Source organism: Fukomys damarensis, unplaced genomic scaffold (genome assembly GCF_012274545.1).
Source record: "Fukomys damarensis isolate Sample0158 unplaced genomic scaffold, DMR_v1.0_HiC HiC_scaffold_1, whole genome shotgun sequence".
NCBI lineage: Eukaryota > Metazoa > Chordata > Mammalia > Rodentia > Bathyergidae > Fukomys > Fukomys damarensis.
This window is the reverse complement of record NW_022900913.1, coordinates 16,107,966-16,118,048: the sequence shown is the minus strand read 5'-3', so window position 1 is coordinate 16,118,048 and position 10,083 is coordinate 16,107,966. Positions and strand designations below refer to the sequence as shown.

At 36.0% G+C, this 10,083-nt stretch overlaps 1 pseudogene; it reads left to right on the top strand.

Moving 5' to 3' along the window:
- The first annotated feature begins 8,355 nt into the window (after nt 1–8,355).
- Nucleotides 8,356–9,258, top strand: LOC104852020 (annotated as a pseudogene).
- The last annotated feature ends 825 nt before the right edge of the window (nt 9,259–10,083 follow it).

Sequence of the window (10,083 nt, the reverse complement as noted above, 5' to 3'; positions counted from 1 at the left end):
TCAGGAATGTACACAACATTCAGCTTTTACAATTGCACAAGCACTCCCTTGTGCTGCTGTTAGAATATCTAATGTCATCCAAGTGTGGAGGATGGCTTGCCCCATTAATTTTACTTCTTCATTCAGGAGAGAGATGTTGCAGTGTTGTTTAAGGCTTGTTGAGTATAAGTTAGCCAAGGCCTCCATGTGTCACATGACATTTTCTTATCCAAGGGAAAGGACAAAAAGAAAAGCCAGCTGATCATACCAATGAAACACACTCCTAGACCATCCATGTCATAGATAGGTAAAGTTTGCAGGTTTGTCCATACTTTTGACAATCCTGCCTCATAACCATGCAAATCTCAGCATGCATCTCTCTATCCATCCAAGGGGTAGCCAGAGCCATGGGTTGCTTCCACAGGACTAATGAGTGCTACTGGGGAGTTCCCATCTAATTCCAGGGCGATTAAACCAGCCTGTTGCAAACCAGTCTTTGACCTGTAAAGTTATTGTGTGCATACATTGATCTGGGGGTGTCCATGCCAAGTATTTAGTAGAGTTTTGCCAATGAGAATAGGAGTTATTTTTGTTTTGCTTTGTTTTCCATTCAATATAAAGGGCCTTTCTATTACATTGTCTAATAGTTGGAGTTAACCACATCGAATCATCACCAGTACTAGTATTGACTTTCTCTCCTTTACTGAATTGTAACGCCATTGTCACAGCTATGATTTCTGCTATTTGAGCACTAGTCCGAGGGGCAAGTGAGGAGCTTTTAAGCATTCTTCTGTATCTGCCTTTTTTACTTCCTTTATAAGTGGAGAGACGAGTAGTGCAATATTAGCATATCCTGTTATTCATAGGCAACAAAAGTCTGTAATTCCTAGGAATCTCCTTAGCTGTTTTAGTCTTGGCTGTAGGATGGAAAGTGCCACTTTTTTTTTTTTTCACTCAGCTTTCAAGTTTCCTTAGTTATGATAATTTCAAGGCAGCAATACTTTAGACCTAGAGACCTTTTAACCTCTATCTGTTAGAAAATTCAGCAGAGCACAGGTACCTCAGCTAGAGAGCTCCTGTGAGGGAGTACACAACAATATATCATGTACATATGACAAGACTGTGATTTTGGAAAAACTACTGTACTTAAACAAGATAAAATAATTACTTTAAATTGATAATTTTCAGTTTCTACATAATCTCATGATTATTGGTTTTCTTTTAAATAATTTAGTTCCTAAAGATCAAAATATCAAAAGATAATATTTTTGGGTTTCAATGGGTCAGGAAAAAATTTTGTAATTAAATGAATTTTTCTCCTGCTAAATGGTGTAGATGAACTTTAAATACTTGCCATGAAACTTTCAGCCCATTTAAAAATATAATCTAAAAAATTTTCTTTCTTTATATCTTGAAGATTTTGCACAAAGAGCCAAAGAGCTTTTAAATTGATTTAACTTAGGTATTATAGTAGTACTTTAAAGAATAATTAAAGGTGTCTTTCTACAAAGTCATTACCAACAGCGCTAATGCTTAATCTATGCAGTTCAATTAAAAGGAAGAAAGATTTCTGATCACACCCTTTAGTGAGTAAAATTTAATTTAAATCTATGTAAACATCCTTACACAGTGTAGTATTTTTCTGACTATTATTAATTGTACTTGCTCTATCATCTAGGATGCATTTCCCTGTGTGTAAATATCACCTGTACCTTAATCTGTTCACTAAAATTAACAATTTCACATTCCATATTGTATAAAGTTCATGAACAAGGAAGAGTGAAAACTTACCTCTATACTTATATAACTTCAGAAAATTACCTTAGTTATGCCATTTTTCTAATTAAGTCAAAATTTGAGGGTTATATTAGAGAAGTAATGCAGACAATTGTTTTTGAAGTTGTCAAATGTCATTATAAAATTAATTTTAATATTTGTATTATAGGCAAAATTTGGAGTACATCTATGTATCTATGTATATACTTTGATTCACAGGAATATGTATATATTATAAACATGCCCACTGAAAGATCCACATGTATTTCCTGAAAAAATTTTCCTATCAACTGATATGTCAAGAAAATTTCCAAAGTATATAGTATATATATAAAATATCTCTCCCAAGAAGGAAAATTGGAATTTTAGGTATAATTAAAAGGAATGTGGAAAAGAAAAGTGTTTTAGGTATAGCTCAGGAGTTGTGAGAAATAGAAAGTTACTTCCTCTCCAGCGACTCCTGTCCCTGAGGTACATGGCTGGAATGAAGGTTAGGGTTGAAAAGAAGGACTGAGAGACATGCACCAGTATCCAGCAACAGGCTTTTTTTGTTGTTGTTGTTGTTGTTTTAGTTTTTTTCTTGTATAGCCGTGATTACCTGGAGCTCCTCTGTGGGCATGATTGTTTGGAAAGAAGCATACCGCAGAGTGCCCTGGGACCCTGCAGTTTTGCTGGACCAGCTGGTAAGATGGGTCTGAGCCCTGAGACCTTGGCCTCAGAAGGCAGTCCAAATACAGTGGTCACCTTTGCAATCAGGGCATGACTCAGGGGGCTTCCCGTCCTGACCGTTCTTATCACAGTCCCTCTCAAGTTGTCCTGGTTCTCTGCAGTGGTAGCAGATGAGTTGAATCATCGAGTTCTTCTTGGAGCCCGGAGAATCAGACTTTGTGTGTATTCCTTTAAAAGCTGCCATCAAGGCAACCATTTTGTTTTCGTCCCTTTGCTTTCTCCCCTTGGCTTTCTCTCTGTCTGAATTATAAAATAGCGAGGAGGCAATTTTCACTAAAGTATCAAATAAGCTATCGTTAGTGAAAGCTATTGTTTCTATTTTTTTTCTAATATCTAAGGCTTACTGGAGAGTAGACATCTTTAAGAATGATCTGTTCTATTGAATCAGGAGCTAGGGACACACGTTTCATCAATGCCTCTTGTAAATGATCTAAGAAGGTTCTCATCCTGATGAATAGTTGACAATTTAAAATAATTAGTGTTCACTTCTTGTCCTCCTTAGACCTCCCAGTACCCAGGTCTGGAGATGGCTGTGATTCTAATCTCTCATCTGTTTGGTGGGCCTGTTGGAATCTTGTGTAGGGACTACTTTGCCTCCAGTGAGAACGAGCTATTCGCCTCCCTGCTTATCTTCTGACCTTCTAAAACTGACAATGTGATATCTATTCCCAAATATAATGGTAGCTTATAGTGCCACTTGTCTCTCTTTAAAAGTCAATGTTTGATGTAAAAGTAGCATTGTATCCATCCATTCTAGTTCATAGGTTGGAATAAGTCCTCTAAAGGCCTCAATGTACTTATCAGGGTCATCTGAAAACTTTCCCAGATCCGGTTTGATCTGTGTTAGGTGGCTAAGAGCAAAGGTCACTTGAGTTCAGTAGTTCCAAACCCCTCATTTACTCCCTGTAAGGGGCACTGTCCTTGAGGGGCTTGAATAAAAATAACTAAGGATGGATACAGAGCAAGACAGCCTTTGATTATGGCCAGCCTAGAAGCCCAATGCTCAGCAGTGGAAGGGCAAGTAGGAGAAGTATGAGGCTCAGTAATAGTGAGCAGGGCTTTGGTTAAAGTTGCCTTGGAAACCCCCTCCTTCGGTTCCAAAAGGCAAGTGATAGTGGCTCAGTGTTATTGGAAGCAACCAAAGAAGTTGTACAAATGCCAGATCTTCACATTTAAAGAGAAAGCAATAGTTCATTCCAGTCTCAATTTCAAAATTGTATTTGGAAAAACAAACAAACAATCAAACAAACTTGTTTTATTCTCAGAAGAATATCTGTTTTCACTGAAATTCATTAAAATGAATGCACAGGAGAACGTGAAATGTGCTCAGATTCCTCTAAAACATATACTAGATCATGCACAAGGCCTTGAGTTCAATCATCAACGAGAGAGAGAGGAGAAGAGAGAGAGGAAAATGTATTCATTTTAATCATAACAAAAATACTGTATTTGAATCTTATGCTTCAATGTGTTTTCTTACTATTTTTGAGAAACATTCATTCCTTAGTAAGAAACATATGACTATAACTGCTCAAAACCCTTGGTCCCTTAATTTGTTTAAATTTTATATTATCACAGTAAAATGAATCTCTCATGAAAGAGGCACATAATTACAGAAATATTTATGAAGAATAAACATGTGGACTATTGACATGGACTGTGGATCATCCACTACAAACCTGAGCATGTATTTAAAATTTCTCTCATTAGAACCTTTCGTAGGTGACAATGTGTCTTAAGCATAAAAAAGGATTGGTGCTTATCTTGTTTAATTTTTAATATTGTTTCAAGTTTTGGTCCATAAAAATATCCTATATTGTTGTCAAGGAAACTATATTTACTTACACCATGAAAATAGTTCTATAATAATAATAATAATAATAATAATAATAATAATAATATAATAGGACAAAAGGAATTCAATAATAGTAATTGCCATATTTAAAGTATTTGACTTCACAAGCTCTCTGCTATGAACTGTATATGAATTTACTCAGTAAATCATTCCAGTAGAATTGCCGAGTACATACTGCACTGTGTATGATGCTTTTGCTTAGAAAAAAAAATAGAAAATCCCGACTCAATGAAGAAAATATATTATTTCATATAGCAAGGACTCCAAAGGTCAGACACCTCCAGGCTTATTTAATTCAGGGGCTAATGATGTCATGGAGAACCCATCTTTTTTTCCTGTTTCTTGACCTGCCCTTCTCAGGGGTACAACTTTATTCTCAAGCACCTCCCTTTGTGAGAATAAAACGGTAATCTATGTGTTTGAATACCAAAACAAGAACATCCAGTGGAAAATGAGGTTAACTATTTTTTTGTATGACTTCCTTTTTTTAATGTGGGAAGATTCTCCAGAGTTTTTTCATCAGACTTTGTCGGATAACAATATGAACATAATACATATATAAATATGAATAAAATATATTTTTATTTTTGAGGGCAATATCACAGTTTTATAACTTGTCAGTGACAAACAATTTCAATAAATCATTTAAATTAAGCATAATTTAGTGTTCAGATGAGAAAGAATTAATTAGAAATGTGGACAAATTAGTGACCTAATGGTGAGTTTAAATGTGAGGTAGGCAACAACTTATGTTAACTACAGGCATTTTTTTTTTTGTAGATAATCAGAGGAAAGATTAAATAGCTAGATCTGCACTACAGGGAAAAGAGATTGCAAAGCATGAATTCAGTGTGGTGTTGAAGGTATGGAGAGATTAAGTGTGTGGTTACAAACATAAAATCATAATGAGACAAGGGAGAAAGCAGAGACAAAAGAAAAAGGAAATATTGATTGTACTGAAGGAATAAAGGCTGGGGATTTACCACAGTGGCTCTGCCACCTGCCTTGCAAGCTCAAGGTCCCCAGTATGATAACTGATACAAAAAAAAAAAAAAAGACTTCTAGACTTAATTGACAGATTCAGTAGAGTATCTGGATACATGGTGAATACCTCAAAATCAGTAGCCTTCTTATACACAAATAACAGACTCACTGAGAGAGAAATAAGGGAAAAAATTCCTTTTATAATAGCATCCAAAAAAATGAAGTATCTAGGAATCAATCTAGCAAAAGAAGCAAAAGATCTCTACACTGAAAATTACAGCACTCTGAAAAAAGAAATTGAAGAGGATATAAAAAAATGGAAAGATCTCCCCTGCTCCTGGGTAGGAAGAATCAACATAGTGCAAATGGCCATACTACCAAAACTTCTATATACATTCAATACAATGCAAATTGAAATTCCAACACTATATTTCACAGAACTAGAAAAAAAAATCCAAAAATTCATTTGGAATCAGAAGAGACCTAGAATAGCAAAAGTCATTTTAGGCAACAGACACATGGCACCGGGTATAGCAATTCCCAATTTGAAACTATACTACAAAGCCACTGTGATAAAAACAGCATGGTACTGGCAAAGAAACAGGCACGAGGATCAGTGGAACAGACTGGAAGACACAAAAACAACTCCAGATGTACTCAGCTACCTCATCTTTGACAAAGGAGCTAACCATCCTCAGTGGAGGAAAGATAACCTCTTTAATAAATGGTGTTGGAAAAACTGGATGTCAACCTGTCTCAGATTAAAATTAGACCCTTATCTTTCACCATGAACTAAATTAAAATCCAACTGGATTAAAGATCTAAATATTAAAACAGAAACATTAAACTTGCTGGAAGGTAAGTTAGTCAGAACTTTGGAAGACATTGGCATAGGAAAAGACTTTATGAACAAATCCTCAGTAGCATGGGAACTAGCAGATAGAATCAACAACTGGGATCTAATCTTATTAAAAAGCTTCTTCACTGCAGAAGAAACCATCAGCAGAACTAAGAGACAATCTACAATGTGGGAAAAAATTTTTACCAGCTGTTGCTCAGACAAAGGACTATTATCACGAATATATAAAGAACTCAAAACAATCAGCCCCCAAAAATATAAAGACTCCATTCAAAAATGGGCATCCAAAATGAACAGACATTTATCAGACAAAGAAGTAAAAGCAGAAAGTAAATATATGAAAAAATGTTCCACGTCACTGATCATTCGAGAGATGCAGATGAAAACAACACTGAAATTCCACCTCATCCCACAAAGAATGGCTGCTAGCAAGAAATCACACAATAACAAATGTTGGCAGGGTTGTGGGGAGAAAGGAACCCTTCTGCATTGTTGGTGGGGGTGCAGACTGGTGCAACCACTATGGAAATCAATATGGAGATACCTCAAAGAGCTTGGACTGGAGGTTCCATTTGACCCAGCCATCCCTCTGCTGGGTATCTTTCCAAAATAACTAAAAGAATCATATCACAAAGAAGTATGCGCACCCATGTTTATAGCAGCACAGTTTGTAATAGCTAAATCTTGGAAACAGCCCATTTGTCCATCCGTTGGAAACTGGATAAAGAAGCTGTGGTTTTTCTATAAAATGGAATATTACTCAGCCATAAAGAATGAGAAAATAGATTCATTCATAAGAAAATGGATACATATTGAAGTTATACTCCTAAGTGAAATAAATAAGGCGCACATGTGTAAATACCAAATAGTTTCTCTGGTGTGAATAATCTGCAATAATACATAAGATCCTAATAAGATTACTGACATTTAGAAATGGGAAGAAAGGAGCTAAAGGTGTAGGGAAAGTGGGACGCATAGGGGAAGTTAATAAGGAAAAAGAAAAAAAATGTGAGATAAAGAAAAGATGGAAATAAAGTGTTTGTAGATGCGGAGAGGAGGACGGGGTGAAGGGAGGGCAGGGGTAAGGGGAAAAAATGAGAATCGAGACTTGTCATGTAGAGGTGCAAGATCCCAACAATGAATGTAACTGTACTGTATCCCTAAAATGTACCAATAAACTCAATTAAAGCTGAAAAAAAAAAGAAAGAAAAAGAAAGAAAGAAAAAAGATATCTTTGTCAGGATTCATACTATTTGCTTTTTTTCTGAGATAGATTTTTATCACAGGTACCTGGCTAATTTTTCAATTTCTACTTTATCTTGGTTACTTTATTAAAGATGAAAGATTCCTGAAGCATATTTGAGTATTGGAATAATTATCTAAAGAATAAGATGTGATTAATAAAATAGATGAAAACAGGATTATCAGGAGAACATGTTATTTGCTCCTGGATAATAAAATCCTCACTCTTACCACAAACTAGGTGACCAGGCCATAATACTCTATATGTTTCTTTTTTTATACCTGCTTTGGTGTATTTTATATCTATCATCTTTCCATATTCTCCAAGATCCAAGAAAAAGTAGGAAAGGTAAATGATGTTTAACCATAACATTTGAGGTTCCCAGAAGAGTGCATGGTATGATATAGATATATCTAAATATTCATAGATTGGATTAATATATCAAGGTTTCCCTGATTATAAGTAAGTCACAATTATGGATTTTTGCATTTAATTCCTCCATTTTGTCAATGTGTAAAAAAAAGTAGAGAATCGCTCTCTAGCTCTCTGTTTTGCTGGCCTGGTTGAAGATGAAATCCACTGAGGACCTGGATCTGTGACACTTTGTGTGCCAGCCTGGAAGTATCCCTGGAAAACCTCCATAACTCTTAGTTCTCTTGAAATCTACAAGGGGTTGGAGCGGGAGATTCTCAGTGAGAAATTTAAAAGGCAGATAGGCCTACAAAGGCAGAGATGATGCTAGATAGATAGACTTGATGCTGAGAGATGGACTTGACTCATCTGCTACCGGAGAAGAGATCAGAACCATATCTGAGTTTCACACCTCCAGACTAGACTTCTTCCATGCTGCAAGTCCAGAATAAACAATAGATTATGACTGTATTTTTCTTTTGTGCATGATGATGGATAGGTGATTCTCAAAAATGGAAGATGAAAGATGACTGTTCATCAGAAATAGTTTCACAGAATCAACTTGCAAAAATGTGTGCAGTGACAAAGATCTCTTTAGCAACTGGAGATCACTGCCATGTGATTTCTGAAAACATGCTGCTTTGTAATTATTGAAAGTGTCGAATCAAACTGCTTGGGTATGTATGAGTTACTGCCTGCTCTCTCACATCTCTAATCAGCACAGCGATGGAGAGTTTATTTGTTCACTCAGTATCTGCCCTGCTTGCAACAATGTCCTCTCTGGAAAGCTTGGTATTGTCCAACAGAACAACATGAAGCTACAGTATTGGCAGGGCTGCAGCCAGAGACTGTGTTGGACATAAGCTCCCAAGCATTGGCTTTCTGCATGTGTCAGGTTTAGCAGGAGCATCTCTATCGAGAATATAATTTTGGTAAGGCTGAGGGCCATCTGAAACAGGTGGAGAAAATATATACTCAACAAATACAGAGCAAGGAGGTGGAATTGTCCTCTAAGAAAAGACAGGTCACTTCCATGGGGAAAAAAAAACTAGAATACAAGAAAAAGTTCAGTGATATCTCTGAGAAATCGTGGAATGCAATCGCCAATATCAAAAGCTCCAAGGCATTTATGGATAGTCTTAAGCTGTGAAATATCACAATTGCTAACCAAGAAAGCAACCTCTTGTGATTGCACAGGGTGGTAGTGTTAATTTTGCAGTAGGGAACAATCCTGTTTTCTTAGGACAATATGACATTTGGGAATTAGGGTGCTGGAGATGAAGATTTTCAGTTTGGACCCATTTCCATGGGTTCTCCCATAGCACCTGTTACTGCATCAGAGTGTTTAGATTTGCCTCTCAAAGTCATGAGTTAGAGCAGCAGTAAGTATCTAGCAGGGTCTTCAAAGCAAAAATAATTTAAATCATGTACAGAATGTCTGTGTTTGCCTTCAGTAGTTTTGTTATCATGTAATTTTTATGCTTGATAGAAGTCATCGTTGTCTCTCAGCTATTGAGTCCGAACTTGTCTTCACATATTCAAACTACAAGAAACTCAGTGCCAGTTAGGGATGTGAGTGCCTTTAGTGTCTAGCTTCTTTGTTTCTATTATTTAAAGCAGGAGCATTTTATCAATCTCAATGCTTATGTTTACTGCAGGAATTTCACCGCTGGTGAAAAGGTCACATTATTTCTTAGATCTTTGTTTCTGCCTGGGCATATCTGCCTGAGCTTTGCATCTGTGCATCCATCTATAGGCCACCTGTTATATGTCCACACACCACGGTGGATTCTGGTGGTTTTTGCAGATGTGAATGGAAGTGTGTCCATTTTTCTGTATTTCCTCGTATATCTTTGTGAAATTTTTACTATTGGAAAATGGTGAATGATCTATGTCATGCTATTGCTGTCTTCTTATTTGTATTTACACTTATATTAAAATACTTCTAACAACTTAAAAATAGCTCTCCGAATATTGTTCATGTTAGCAAGAAAGAATAACAGATAAAATAATAATTTTTTTACAAAAAATTATTTTTCTCCTTTTAAAGAAATAGAATGAAAAATACAAATTGATTCAGTGACACTGCCTGAATCTTCTTTAGGTCACCTTGAAAAAACAGAATTTAGGTTTTATCTCATCGCATTAATTCACTTTTATTTCTGTTTCTGTGTGAGTCGTCAAACCTAGTTACACTTGACATGTAACACCGAAGAATAGATGGCAAGATTTTAAATAAGTTTTAAT